Genomic DNA, 14,162 nt, shown 5'->3' with positions numbered 1-14,162 from the left:
GATATAGGGATTAGAAAATTTATTCTGCGGGATCTAATTGTCAACATTTGAAAAATTAAAGGTTTTGTCATCAGATTGCAATGATATGGAAATGAGAATATTAGAGTTTGAGACGGGTATTCAGTTTCTTAAAGTTTTAAATTAACTCAGTTCTAATATTTTCGTTTCGTTGAGTTGGTTGGTCATTTTTCTAGCGTAAAGCTTAAAGTTGATAATTACTTAAGACAATTAAAAGGATGCTATACAAATATATTAAAAATAAAAATATCATTTAATTGTTTTAATTTTAAACTCATATTAATTTTAATATTGTGAGTAACCAGTTAATGCAATTATTGCTATGAAATCTGTATATGTAAAAAAATTTACAATCATTATTTTAAAATATTTCTTTGAAGTGTAATAGTACCATTTTTTAAAAGTTTGATTACTTTTTATTCTGTAAAAACATATTTAAAACTTATTTTTAAGTAAAGATATCATTTAAAACATTTCCTGGTCTTACAGTTAAACTATCAAGTCTTTCATTCTGATTTTTTAGAACATTTTTTAGAAATGATTTTAATTTTGCTTTATGCGCGATGTTACTAAAATTCTAGGTTTATCCGAGACCGAATTTAATGAATTTGAGCAGCGTTGCTGAAGCACACACTTCCGATTCAAAGTGAAATATTCAGGAAAGATTTATCGGTGCGTGATTAAAATTTGAACCAGCGGTAGGCCAGTTCAATGACTACTCAAATTCATTAAATTCGGTCTCTGAATTAACATTTGCTTTTCTGCTGATTAAAAAAGAAATAAAATTCTTAAATTTTATTTTATTGCTTTTTTGTTAAAACAAAAAAAATAAGTTTTTAAAAGTTTGCAAATGTACACTTTATTAATAAGGATTTAGTTATTTCTTATAAGTCATTGTCCATATGTAAACATACTTACAACCAAGGTTATAATGCAAGGAAAGTTAATTGCTGTCCTGTATACTCTGCGTACATATTAAAACCAGTTCTCTTTGGGTGGAATTAGTAAACAAGAATAGATGCATCAGTGTTCGTTTAGTGTCCGAGAGGATTAAAAACATTTAATTTTGATAACTTTGAAAATTCACATAATAGTTTCCTATGACCAGAATATTTCATAGATTATGTTTGTGAAAATTGATTCCATGTCAGGCTTCTTGTGTTTTCTTTTCCGCCCAAAGACAGTACACTGCAGTACAAAAAAATGCAAACACCTCTGAAATAACTTTCCTTGCATTAGTACCTTGCTTACAACTATTTCTTTTTTTGTTTTTAATGTTTATTATTTTTATATTTCACTTATAGAGGCAACCACAGTTTAACTTGTTTTCCCTGTAATTCCCATTAAAAATACACCATGAGACCCATCAAACTATTGAAAATGAAGACGATTGTTCATTCAAGTTTTATGTTGTCCAATGAACATCAACCATAGCAATTGTGCAGTGTACACAGATCCAATTCATTTAATAACTTTAATAAGTAAAATTATTTCCTTTACTGCAAATAGATTATCAAGTACAATAGGTGGCCACAGAGAAAAGGACCAACTGTACACGACGTCACAAGTGTCAAATATAACAAGGAATAAGGGAATTTTCTCACATTAGTTGAAATGTTTTTTAATATTAAATAAAAAATGTAAAAACAAAAAATAAAGAACCCATAAAATTGCACTTGTTTTACTGTAAAAATTATTAAAAATTTTGTCGGACACAAAAACTGAATTGACACTTGTGACGTCAGAATACAGCTGTGCTGAGAGTGTACAAATCCTACGTTGCAATCTATTGTAGTAGAATCTATTTGCTTTACTGTAATTCCATCCTCCCAAACCTTGAATACCTCTTAAGGACTTCTGATTTAAAAAGGCAGTTTAGCTTGATTTCTCCCTCTAGTATAGGAAGTTGAGCTAAAACCTCCTTGTTATACTTCTCTTACGACGCATTTACTCTGCATTGAAACATTTATCATTCCTTTATAAGGAAGGAAAAGTGCGTTTCTAAGGTACCATGGGGGCGTTTTCCGACAGCTTCCTATTTGAGGAACTCTGGATGGAAATGACCTCTCTGCCTTAGAATTAGATTTTTCCTTTCTCTTTGAGGGATTATATTCGGGTTCAAAGTAGAGTAAATGCGTCATAAGAGAAGTATATCAAGGAGGGTTGGGCTCAGATTCCAATTAGAGGGAGAAATCAAGCTAAACTACCTTTTTAAATCAGACGTCCTTAAGAGGTATTCCAGTTTTGGGACGATGGAATTACAATGCTTCTAAAACATCTAATACAGTGTCGTCTCCCGAATCTTTTAAGTGTCTCACTGTGTGAGTTTTATGTGTTTATACAAAGAGTTATGTTTTGATAAATTTTATAGTTTTGCGAAGCAATAAAGACGTTTATTCTGACAGTTTGTTTATGATAGGAGAGCTAAGGTGAAGGGTTTTGGATTTTTAAAAATGCGTAAAAATCATTTTTTTGTTATATGATGAGTAATTTGTAGAATTTCTTTTTTATCCGATTTTTGTAGATTTTTTTCCGATTGATTTCATTTGTATTTTTTTTTTGATATATACATATATTCACAATTTAACTAAGCTATCCTTGAAGCAACATATCATAATTAGGGTCCGGTAGAGATATATTACCCCCTCCCCCCCCCCTCTAAAGATGGCAAATCCCAATTCACAATGGAACCCCTGAAACCCAGGTCTGATCAAGAATGAAAACTTCAATATTTATAATTTGAAAACGGATTATTTTCAATTGTGGTTTCTCAACAAAAGTGACGATTGCGCATTTCTTGATCAGATGCAGCCAGTAGGTTTCAAGAATTCCGCTTTGAATTGGGCATTGCCATCTCTGCATGGAGATTAGAGGGTCACTTGAAATTACGCTTACAATCCCTTTAAAGGTTTTAATTTATGTACCTTGGCAGTTTTGTACTTTTTCTTTTAGGAGAATAATTTTGCTCAATAATTTTTTAAGGGCATGAAAATAAAGCGCTTGAAAAATGATTACAAAAACCAAGGTTATAATGCAAGGTAGTTAATTGCCGTTGCGTATATTCTGCGTACACATTGAAACCAGTTCTCTCTGGAAGGAATTTGTAAACAAGAATAGATGCATCAGTGTTCGTTAGTATCAGAAGAGGTTAAAAGCATTAAATTTGATAATTCACATAATAGTTTACATGACCAGAATATTTCAGTCATTTTTTATGTGAAAGATCCCATGTCAGGCTGTGACATCCGTTTTGTGTTTACATTACCGCCCAGAGACAGTACACTGCAGTACAAAAGATGCGTACACCTCTGAAATAACTTTCCTTGCATTAAAACCTTGATCAAAACATTATGAGTGTTACGTGTCTTCTTAATTTTTTTTTACTTTTACTTCAGCGCCTAAATACTTATAAAGTAAAAAATGAAAAATAATATTCGACGTCTAATCTATCTATATTCGCTGGGGGGGGAGGGGGTGGATTGTATAGTATATATTTATATAACAGACTTGATGAAACTGTAAAGACTAGATGACCGGTTTCCAATTTTCCATATTAGGCTGCTATCTTCAACTAGTATAGTTACCAAATACCTAGACCTTTTATTTAAAACATTATTTATAAAATGTATAATCAGACTTTTACAAATGTGACAAAATTTAACAAAAAAAAAAACCAAGAATTAGTTTAGACAACGTTAAACCAGTAACCAACCATTTCCGATTTACCTTGAGGTAAAGATAACGCGAGATATTTCTCTTTTCAAAGTTGAAGTCACAGTGATCCAAATATTCCAAGCTCTTTCTTCTAAATTTTATGACAATTTTACTTCTTAAAAACTAAAGATAAAAAATTTGTATTATAGTTTTAAAAGGTAGATGTCTAGGGCCACAAAAATGTAAACTGCTTGAGTGATATATAATTAAAGGTTAAGGCGCTACGACGCTGTAAAGTCAACCCAGTATTTTTCAGAGCCGTCTGGATCTTTGTGTAGTTTCTCAAATAAAACCATTTTCGTTTAATCTGAACTCTGAAGGTCCATATTTCGCACGCTGTTTTGTGTAAACCTTTTGTCGGATTTCCTGTGTTTTTTGTGTACACTTTTGTCGGATTTCCTGTTTTTTTATTTCCATTTGTCGGATTTCCTGACTTTTTGGTGTACACCTTTTGTCGGATTTCCTGCTTTTTTGTGTAAACCTTTAGTAGGATTTCTGCTTTTTTGTGTAAGCCTTTTAGTGGAATTTCCTGTTTTTTGGATGTAAACCTTTTTGTCGGATTTCCTGCTTTTTTGTGTGCAAACCTTTTGTCGGATTTCGTGTTTTTTTTATGTAAACCTTTTGTAGGATTTTTCGGAAAGAACTTGCTGTGAAGAGAGTTGATATACCTACCCCCTCCCCCCTCCTTCCTTTCTAGTTTTAAAAGTTTAGTTCTTTGGGTCAAAAATCGATTTTCCCCCGAATTTACCTCAACAATTGTTTACTGGGGTTGGGGGGGGGGGAACCACCTAGTTTTGGTTTTACCCTTCTTTACTCGTATCTTCTCAACTAATGTGGTTAGAGTTGAGAATGTCTAGGGTAGTTAGACAAGGCTTATATAGTATATAATATATATTGCTGGGCTCTCTCTGGCTAGGCCTATCAAATTGCAAACCGTTGGCTTGAATCAGGGGTATAGCCATACTACCATATATGGTTAGATGGGGGGGGGGGGAACCACCTAGTTTTGGTTTTACCCTTCTTTACTCGTATCTTCTCAACTAATGTGGTTAGAGTTGAGAATGTCTAGGGTAGTTAGACAAGGCTTATATAGTATATAATATATATTGCTGGGCTCTCTCTGGCTAGGCCTATCAAATTGCAAACCGTTGGCTTGAATCAGGGGTATAGCCATACTACCATATATGGTTAGATGGGGGGGGGGGGATACCAAAAAGGGTAACAATGAGCATGCAAAACGTAAATTGAAATTTATAACTCAAGATTTAAAAATCTCCCCCCCCCCTCTCCCTTATATCGTTATTCTAGGGGCGCCCGTAGGGTTATATTGTAACCGTTTTTTCCAACCAACATTGCTCAATAATTACACACAAACAATTTTTACTCTTACAGTCGTACATCAGGTTTAAACAGGAGGAGCAGGATGGACGGGGGGGGGGAGATGAACCCCCCAATACCCTTTAATCCCTGAAGGAATCTTATTTACACTTTAGGCTCTTTGACAAATGTGTTATAGGAAAAAACACACTTTGTTTTTACCATTATAAGCAAAAGATATCAAAACAGGAGAATCATTTTTTTCTGGGGCCCTAACATACTTCGGTCACAATGTAAGATTTAGAATAAAATATCGATTTAAAAATCTTAGAAATCCAGCGTTGAAAACAAAAAAATCCGCCAAATTTATTAATATTAAAACGCAATATGATAAATCAGTAAAAAAGATGGACGCTAAGGGATCTATGGTTAGCCAAGCACTGAATATTGTTGAATAATGTTCAACAACTTAATTTGTAAAACTAAATGTTCCAAGCCTATATTTGGTGAATGATTCGCTTGGATTTTAAGCATATAAGCATGAGTTTTAACACTTAAGCCACAAGCATATTGAAGGGCTTCTAATTCAGAATCTAAACTACCATATATGCACAAAAGGGCCGGGGGCGACAAAACGTCGAAATGTAATTATTAAAAATTCTTTTTTTATAGATCTAATTTAATGTTTTAACCTAATCCCTATTTGTAATACAGTGATTGCCAGAATTATCTAGACAAAACGACGACCTTGAAATATCTAAATTATTTTGACATCAAACCAACGAAATAAAGAAAAAAGCAAAATGGACTGATAATGATAAATTCTATTATTAGATTCATTATTAGATTCACAACAACAACCATTAAACCTATGTCTGTTTAATTGAAATATCCATATTATTCCTGCGGAAAGTTTTATAATTTCGGATCCCTGGTTCTCCAGCATGAAGAAACTGTCAGATTTGAAATTGTTTTACGATATCCTATAAAAATAGGGTTTAAAGGGCAGGGGCGTACGAGAGCATTTTTGTAGGGGGGGGGGCACATTTTTGTGGTCCCCCCTTGGCAACATTGTGCCCCCCCCCCTTAAAAACCCCTTTTTTGAAAAAAGTATTAATACCTTTTTTAACTATGTAAACTTTAAATTTATGTAATTTTCTTAATGGGGGGGGGGGCACAAAATCAGGCAATCCCTCTTAATACTGTGGTGTAAGCTTCAAGGGATGAAAAATATAGATGGAAAAGTTTCTTTAAAAAATAGCTATATTTTCAAAGGATTGATACACACCCGTACGCCCCTGTTAAAGGGTACCGTGGTGAATTGAACGCCCTACTCAGCAGATGATGGGTCAGTAGGAAAAATTGAGCTTTGAGACAAATTACTAGTTTAAATATTTTTTATAATACTTGTCTCGATATTTAGCATATTTAGTATTGATAAAAAGCACTACAATATTTAGTCTACCACTCTTGTATGTCGAGTCCAATAGCGCCTGATCCAATCAGGGTTAAGTCATGATGTGTTTGTTGTCTATTCTGAACCAATAGAAATAGTATGGCGGTAACATCTATCTTTCTATCTATCTCATTATCCAATTAGAGATAAATACTTAAGGCGGCGCTATCAGTAAATGGAAATATTTTCTTCTACTGAAACCACTGTTAACTTACCATGAACTACAATTTAGTAATAACACTTTGGTCTTCAAAAAAAATTGCAGTTCATAACTGAAATCATAGTACTCTGTAGAAATGATCAGTGTTTGGATTTACTAAAAAGCAAGAAGTAGTTTAACTGGAAATTTTAATAGTTTAGCTACTTCTTGACTTCTTGATTAACTCCGACCTCAGAGAACATTTTCAGAGATATTACCGTTGTATGATTACATGTCTAAAAATAAAAAAATCTCTGGTTCCAGAATCCGACACAACTGATTTGCGGATTATATATTTCTCTTTCGGGGATTTATCCTCTGCAAGAGTCAATTTATAATGATTTCGTTTCTTAATCCCTGTATTAACATTGATAACATTGTTTTCAATCGTGTGACATTCTGAACTTTTACTTCTATCCAAATGTTCGTAATCGAACAAACGTTTTGGTAGGAAAAAACTCGTTTGTCTGATAATTATTTTGAGAACTAGGAATTGGGGTGGGGTGGGGGGTGGGGGTTAGGACCCGTACACCCCCTCGTTTACACCCCTGACTATGGTCCTATTTGTCTTTAATTGTCAGTCATGACCATAATCTTCTCGAAATAAACCAGATATTTCTAGTTTTTTCTCAACAATTGTTGAGAATGACATCTTGGATCCGAAAAGTGAAAATGTTTTTAAATTACAAAACTGAATTTAGTTATACTAACTAACAGTAAAGAGAGTTAATCAATTCCCAGCCAAAGTTAAAGGATTTAGAATGATACATACATTATACGCACCTCTGCCCCTTTAGTAAAAATAAATTCAACCTACATGAAGCAAGTTAACCTTGTTACAGTAAGACCCATTAAACTGTGAAATAGTAGGACGCCATTTAATTAAGAATCAATCTTAAGTGTAGTTGATGTTTTTATGAATAATTTTACTAGTAGCTTGAAAATAAATTTGTCAATTTAAATAGGTCAAAACAATTTATTATTGCACAACTGCTTTCATTCATGTTCAAATCATGTTTTGAGTCGTTTTCCAATTCCACAGATTTCTTATTCTTTTTGTAAACATACATTTAAATACATTAAAACCAGCTTTACCTAGCATATAGAGCAATTAAAATATTTATTTAAATACAAATCTGTAAACTTTCTTAAATAGTTTCTATAAAAACTGGGCAGTGAGTTAGTATACATTTGGGAAACCATTCGGTTCGAAAACTTAAAGGGAATGTAAAGGAAAAGTGTGTTACCGTCTGAATCACGTGACAATAATACTGCACTGCCATTGGTGGGAGTTCTGGTGACGTGATTCGGACGTATTAATGATATTAACAATCATTTATATCAAAAATAAAGAAAATATGAAATTCAAATAATTATTGGAGGAAACCTGAGATTTTCAGGCTCCTCTGGGATATCGTAGTTCTCAGATTGGTTCCGTATTTGTTGAATATGATCTGTTTAAAACTTACCAAATCTGATATATATATATATATATAGAACTCGGATAGGTCTCGATTAACTCCTAAAATGTTCAGGTTTCAGCCTATATACCCCCTTTCATTTTTCCTTTACAGTCCCTTTCAAATGGATTTTTTTCTGATTCGATTACGAGAAATTTTCTCGTTAATTAAAGAAAAAATCAAATAACCCTCCACGTGCAAAGATGGCAATGCTCAGAGCTTACAATGGTACCATTGAAACAATAATCTCATCAAAAAGTGATAAGTCCTGGTATTTTCTTAATTGTTTCGTTAACGCAAGAAATTCGCAAGTCACTTTTGCAAAAAAAAACTACAAATTAAAACAGTTAAAAAACAAACATACAACAAACATGAATGTAAAATTCATACATCTTTGCATAGAAAGTCCTGACGTTGCACAGCCCTATAGCTTGCTAGCTACAGGGTGGGTATACCCATAACAAATAGCTGCTATTCATATCTCTATTGTTCCTTCATGTTTTGTAATGTTCGAGCATATAGAATTAGCATTGAGAATCCAACTACAAGAAACCGAATATACAGGGTGGAAACAAAAAATAGTATCTTTTAAACAAATTAAATTTGTATTGTTTTATGTGGGTTGTCAGTCCATATTTGGCATTGTTAAACTACGCTTAACTAAGAATGTGTTGAGGCTAGTTTTTAAACATTCAAAGTTTGTTTAAGGCTTCATAAGAATCTGAGATGCAAATACTATTTAAAAATGCATCCTAGACAAGTTTTCTTTAAATTACTAAAAGCAAAATTTTTACTCTGATCAAAAATACCAAAACGATTAATAAAATCGTTTTCCGTTTTCCATCTTGAAAAATTGTCTTAAAACTTTGAATGTTTAAAAACGGGGTCTCAACACGATGGACATCCCAACACAGACAGGGGTGTCACAGTTTTGCAATGCAAAACGATGTCGTTTTTTAAACTTGCCCACCCCTATTTATATGTAGATAGATGCCCACCCCTAATTATATATAGATAGATGCCCACCCCTATTTATATATAGATATATGCCCACCCCTATTTATATTTATATAGATAAAAACAAGAAGTTCACTAGATACTAGCTTGGGAACCTATAGCTTTGCCTAGATCGGAGTTATGATCTCTGACTCTAGGGGGTGCACAGGGGTACCACCCCCCCCCACTATGCCCCTGATGATATAGATATAGATATATAAAAACGAGAAGATTTATAAGATACGTTTGATACTTTTCTGTAGAATCTGAAGCATCAAATCAACATATCAACTGCCGGGGGCAGATAAAAATTTTATTATGCAATTATCCATAATCATTACTTCATACCTCTATGCTCAAATATACTGTATTAGACTTCTTTAAAGAAACTGTTCACACTTTTCTCTTCTATTTCAACCTATAATTGTGGCTCTATCTGTGAGTTTCTTCTCTTTTGTGACACTTATTGGATGGGGTTATATAACAAGTTATTTTAAGATCAATACATGCATAGAAATAAATCTTGATTTACAAGATTTATCACTGTCTTTTTAATATTTGCTGTCTTTAGATAAATCAAGTATTTCATTAGACCCCGTCTTTATTATTAAGCATTATTAAGAGTCAAGCATTATTAAGAGTAAAGCTAATATTTGTGGGAGATCTGCACAATATTTTGCTTTTGTTGATTTCTTAGAAATTCAGGAGATTAATATGGATTCTCAGTCACACTCATTAATGTAATCGGAAATCAACCATACAATCCAAAAAGTAACGTTAACTCTTTTCAGATAAGGATATAGAGAAAATTTTCGAAATTAGTTTTTTATATTGGCCTGGAATAAAACATCTATATAGAAGTAAACCCTTCCTCACAGAAAGAAAAGAAGATTATTTCACAGATCTCATTGATAGATAAATATCAAATAGCTAAAATATGATTTTGTCATTTTATCAAAAACTTTTTACTTTAATTTATTAAAATTTTTATTTGTTCTGTCATTTTTTACTGATAATCATTTTATATGAGTATTTCATACTAATGTGTATGTTTTGAATTTTGTATATTCACTTATGTTTATATTTATTTATTTATTGGTAATTTTAGTTTGAATATGACTAGTATAACAAGATATTCTAATTTGGAATAATAAGATTATGTATTTAACCTTAACTTTCTTTTTTAATTTACATTTCTTTTTCAAGTTTAATGAATAGATAGATAATAACTTATAATTCAAACTATGCAGATAAAAAGGCAGTCTAATAAAATATATCGAAGCAACTATATGTTGGGGGTTAGGGGTGCTCCAACTTTAAAATGTAGATCTTAAATCTTGTCTTTCTCATTCAATCCATTGTTGATTTGGTCTCTGAAAAGTAGTAAGCAGAAAATATGTTGAAACCAGAGTATATTTATTTGTTATCTAATGATTGATGGTATTCAGGATTGGAGAAATGATATGGATATTGGGGCTTCCTGGCGCAAGGTAGTGATCAGTATCCATGTTGAAGACATGTTGGAGCCGTAGATTGGATGGGGTCTTTGTTCCGACTGCCGAGTGGCAATCCCTTTTCTTTAGCATGATCCACTCTCTCTTGTCCTCCCATAGACCTTGGAGCAACTCAGTCTAGGGTTGGATCTTGTTCATCCTTTCTCCAACCTCATCACCATCAGACATAACTGAAACAAGAACACAGACAGAACATACGTTTAAAAAGTCCAATTTTCCTGCCTGCAGAAAATTCGGTGATGGTGATGGACCAAACCTCTGTAGAGTAAAATAGTAGATGTTAGTTCCACATTTATTGAAAATATATTTCGGTCTAGGTTGACCCTTGTCAGTTATAATGATATAATAACCATTAAAATCGGTAAAAAAATGAAACATTTTTTTTGTTAAAAATCACAAGAAAATAAACAAACAAAAAAGATTATTCAAAATAAAAATTTGGACTGTCAAATGGACATAAGGGAAACAAACTCAGATTATCAGATGGAAGAAAGATAATTTGCAAATATTCACTTTAAAAAAAAAGTTTTAAGACAATCATTTGTTTAAGGAGGGTTATTTAAACCTTTTGAAGAATTTGACAAAAACAACTCTTTTTTTTAATAAAAGATACTGAATTACAGTTTACAATTAATTAAAAACTATTTTTTTCTCTTCATTCCTCTGAGTTCAGTCATAAAATCTCTAATGTATTTAGATTCTCGTTCTTCATCTTGAAAACAGGGATGAATATTGGAAGGAACAGGGGTGCATTATAGACTTTAATAACGAAGCATGTGCTTGCAGCGTAACAGTAAGATTGACGGTTATTTGAATTTAATTTGAATTTTTTTCTTCAGTTTTCAATTTTAATTTGTTTGCAATAAAACTTTTAAGGGTGTGAGTCCTTGGTCGAGCTACAACAATAAAAAAGAAAGATTATTTTCGGAAAATTGTTGTTAATGTTCAGTGAAAAAAAGAAAGAAAAATCGTCTTTTTATCTTCAGATTCTCACTTATGATCGAAATAAGCTCAGAATAAACTAATTCACTTTTTTCTTTCTGACTGCATTACAAATATTTTCAAATATTCCTAATTTTTTATGTTCAGATTTCCTTGATTGTTCGGAAGAGATCTCTATGCGGGAGAGGGCCCAGGCTAGTCTGTTGAAGATTGTTCTCAAGAGTTTGGGGGTTCAGCTGAGTGAGAAGGACGAGGAGGCCGATCAGATTTCTTTCATCATCAAGGTTGCGATGGTGGTAGTTCTCGTGCTGTTGCTGATTATGATGATCAGTTGGATGGTCAGCAGAGTCAGTCAAGTCTTCGTGTCTACTTTTACCCGCCTTCCCTGGTGCACCCTGCCTACGTCTTTGAGGAGATCCTGAGGAGGACTCAGGGGTTCAGGAGTTATAGTCCTTGGGGACAGGTCAGAAATTTTGATTATTAATCAATCGTTAATTTTTAAATTTTCTTCCTCTTGTAAATTAAGATTTGTTCTGCTTTAATTGGAATGGAATCAAAAAGTAGAAACCTTAATTTTTTCTTTGACACAAAAATGGGAAGTCAATAGTGGAAAGAAAAAGAAAAGGGGGGGGGAGAGTTGTACAAATAAAGTGGTTTATTGAAATATTGTCTTGGTTGTGGCTCAGCGTCATTTGACTGCATTAAAAAAAATTCACGAATCCAATTCAAAATTTTCCTACTTTAGACTGCCAGGAGGTTTGGCGATCCATAAATATCTGGTTGAGCAAACTGGCTAGGGCAGGGTCTGCTGGGTTTTTTCTTACCTACACAGCAGCTGCCGCCTAAGAGATGTTGGCTTGTCAGGCTGAGCGATCAGGGAGCAGGTCCGGGGTTCAACCTTCATTGGTCATCGCTTTGAACCTGAGGTAGAGGATCTGGGTCTGGAGACCCCTTGTGATCTGAAGAGTCAGACTGACGACCACTCTCCCAGCCTCAAGACAGTGGTATTGCCTCCTCCGGTTAACATTGTCAGCAGGTCAGCTAGTTTCCAGGAGGAGCTGGCTCAGGCTGGGAGGCGCCTCCATTCACAGGGACCTGTGGTCAACTAGTAAAAGTATTATTTATTTTTATTTTATGTCAAAAACCAATAGAGATAAAATTTTGGTGTTCAGATTAAATCCATCTTTAAAGTTTACTCATAAACAAAATATCAATGGAAAAATTAAAGAATTCTGTTTGTTTTAGTAAAAAAGAATCTAAAACAGCTTCTCTTGTAGAAAAAAAAGAATAATAAAGAAATTATCACCAGATAATAGACGTTTTATGTTAATAGACAGTTGTCTTTGCAGTAAATTTCCTGGGATTAATCTGTCATATTTAGATCCTGAAGCTGTGAAGCCGTAGATGGATGCCCTGGCCGAATTCTAGAACAACGGTTAGTGGTTCAGCTTACTCCGGTGGGTTTCATGGAACCCTTTAATAGACTTTAATTTCTTAGTCAAGAGCTTAATGTACTCCAGGACCATTTTAGAGAAGGGAGTGATCAACCGTGCCTCTGTCAGCCTTAATTTTCAAGAGGAGAGATTTAAAAAAAAGATTTTTTTTATTCTCGTTTATACTTTAAAGTCTTGAATTTTATTTTTCAACTTGTTTATACCTTTAATTCTCACCCTTGTTGGTAAACTTTTGTTTTTCTTTAATCATTCCTCTGTATTTTTACTTTTTTGATTCTCACCCTTGTTGATAAACTTTTATTTTTTTCTTTAATCGTTCCTCTGTATTTTCACTTCTCACTGTTTGGGTTTCTTGTAAACCTTTAACGAGTCTGAGATATTTGTCGTTCATCTTGTGGTGATTAATATTTTCGGATTTTTCTATGGACCATTTATGCTAAGTGATATGTACATAAGACTAAATTTTATAGTTTATATAATAATAATAAACTGATGTGAAACTAAATAATTGTTTTACTTTAGAGTTCGGATCAAGGACGATGCAACAGGGCAAAAAAAAATATCCCTGGTCTCGATATGCAATACTTTATTTGACATCAATGGTGTGGAAACAATTAAGAGAGAAAAACATCAATTATACATCTAATTCATGGATATTTTATAATATATATTACCGGTTTTTTAGCAAAAAAGTCCCAAGTTTTAAATTCTTTCAAAAATGGCAGATAGCACTTTTTAATTTTTCTGCAGCTTACTTTATATACTATAAAATATCGTTAACATATGCAAATCAATCAAAATACTTTTCAATCTGAAGATTCATTTATTACAAAGGAAAGGGGATATTTATTTGTAGATTGAAGACGAACATGAAAGAAGAAATTATTTTCTTCTGAAAAAAATCACAAATTTTACTGTGATGATTCAATTATTTGATAAGTATTATGATTCCATTAATTAATAATATGACTTGAAAAAGGGATACAAATTGGAAACATTTCCTGTCTCAAAATCTCAGGGTAAGGTCCTGCATAACTTAAAGAATGTTTAAAGGAAGGGGTTGTATGAGTTTAAATTTGAATTCATATTTAG

Source organism: Eurytemora carolleeae, unplaced genomic scaffold, assembly GCF_000591075.1.
Source record: "Eurytemora carolleeae unplaced genomic scaffold, Eaff_2.0 scaffold828, whole genome shotgun sequence".
Classification (NCBI taxonomy): domain Eukaryota; kingdom Metazoa; phylum Arthropoda; class Copepoda; order Calanoida; family Temoridae; genus Eurytemora; species Eurytemora carolleeae.
Note: the sequence above shows the minus strand (reverse complement) of the source record.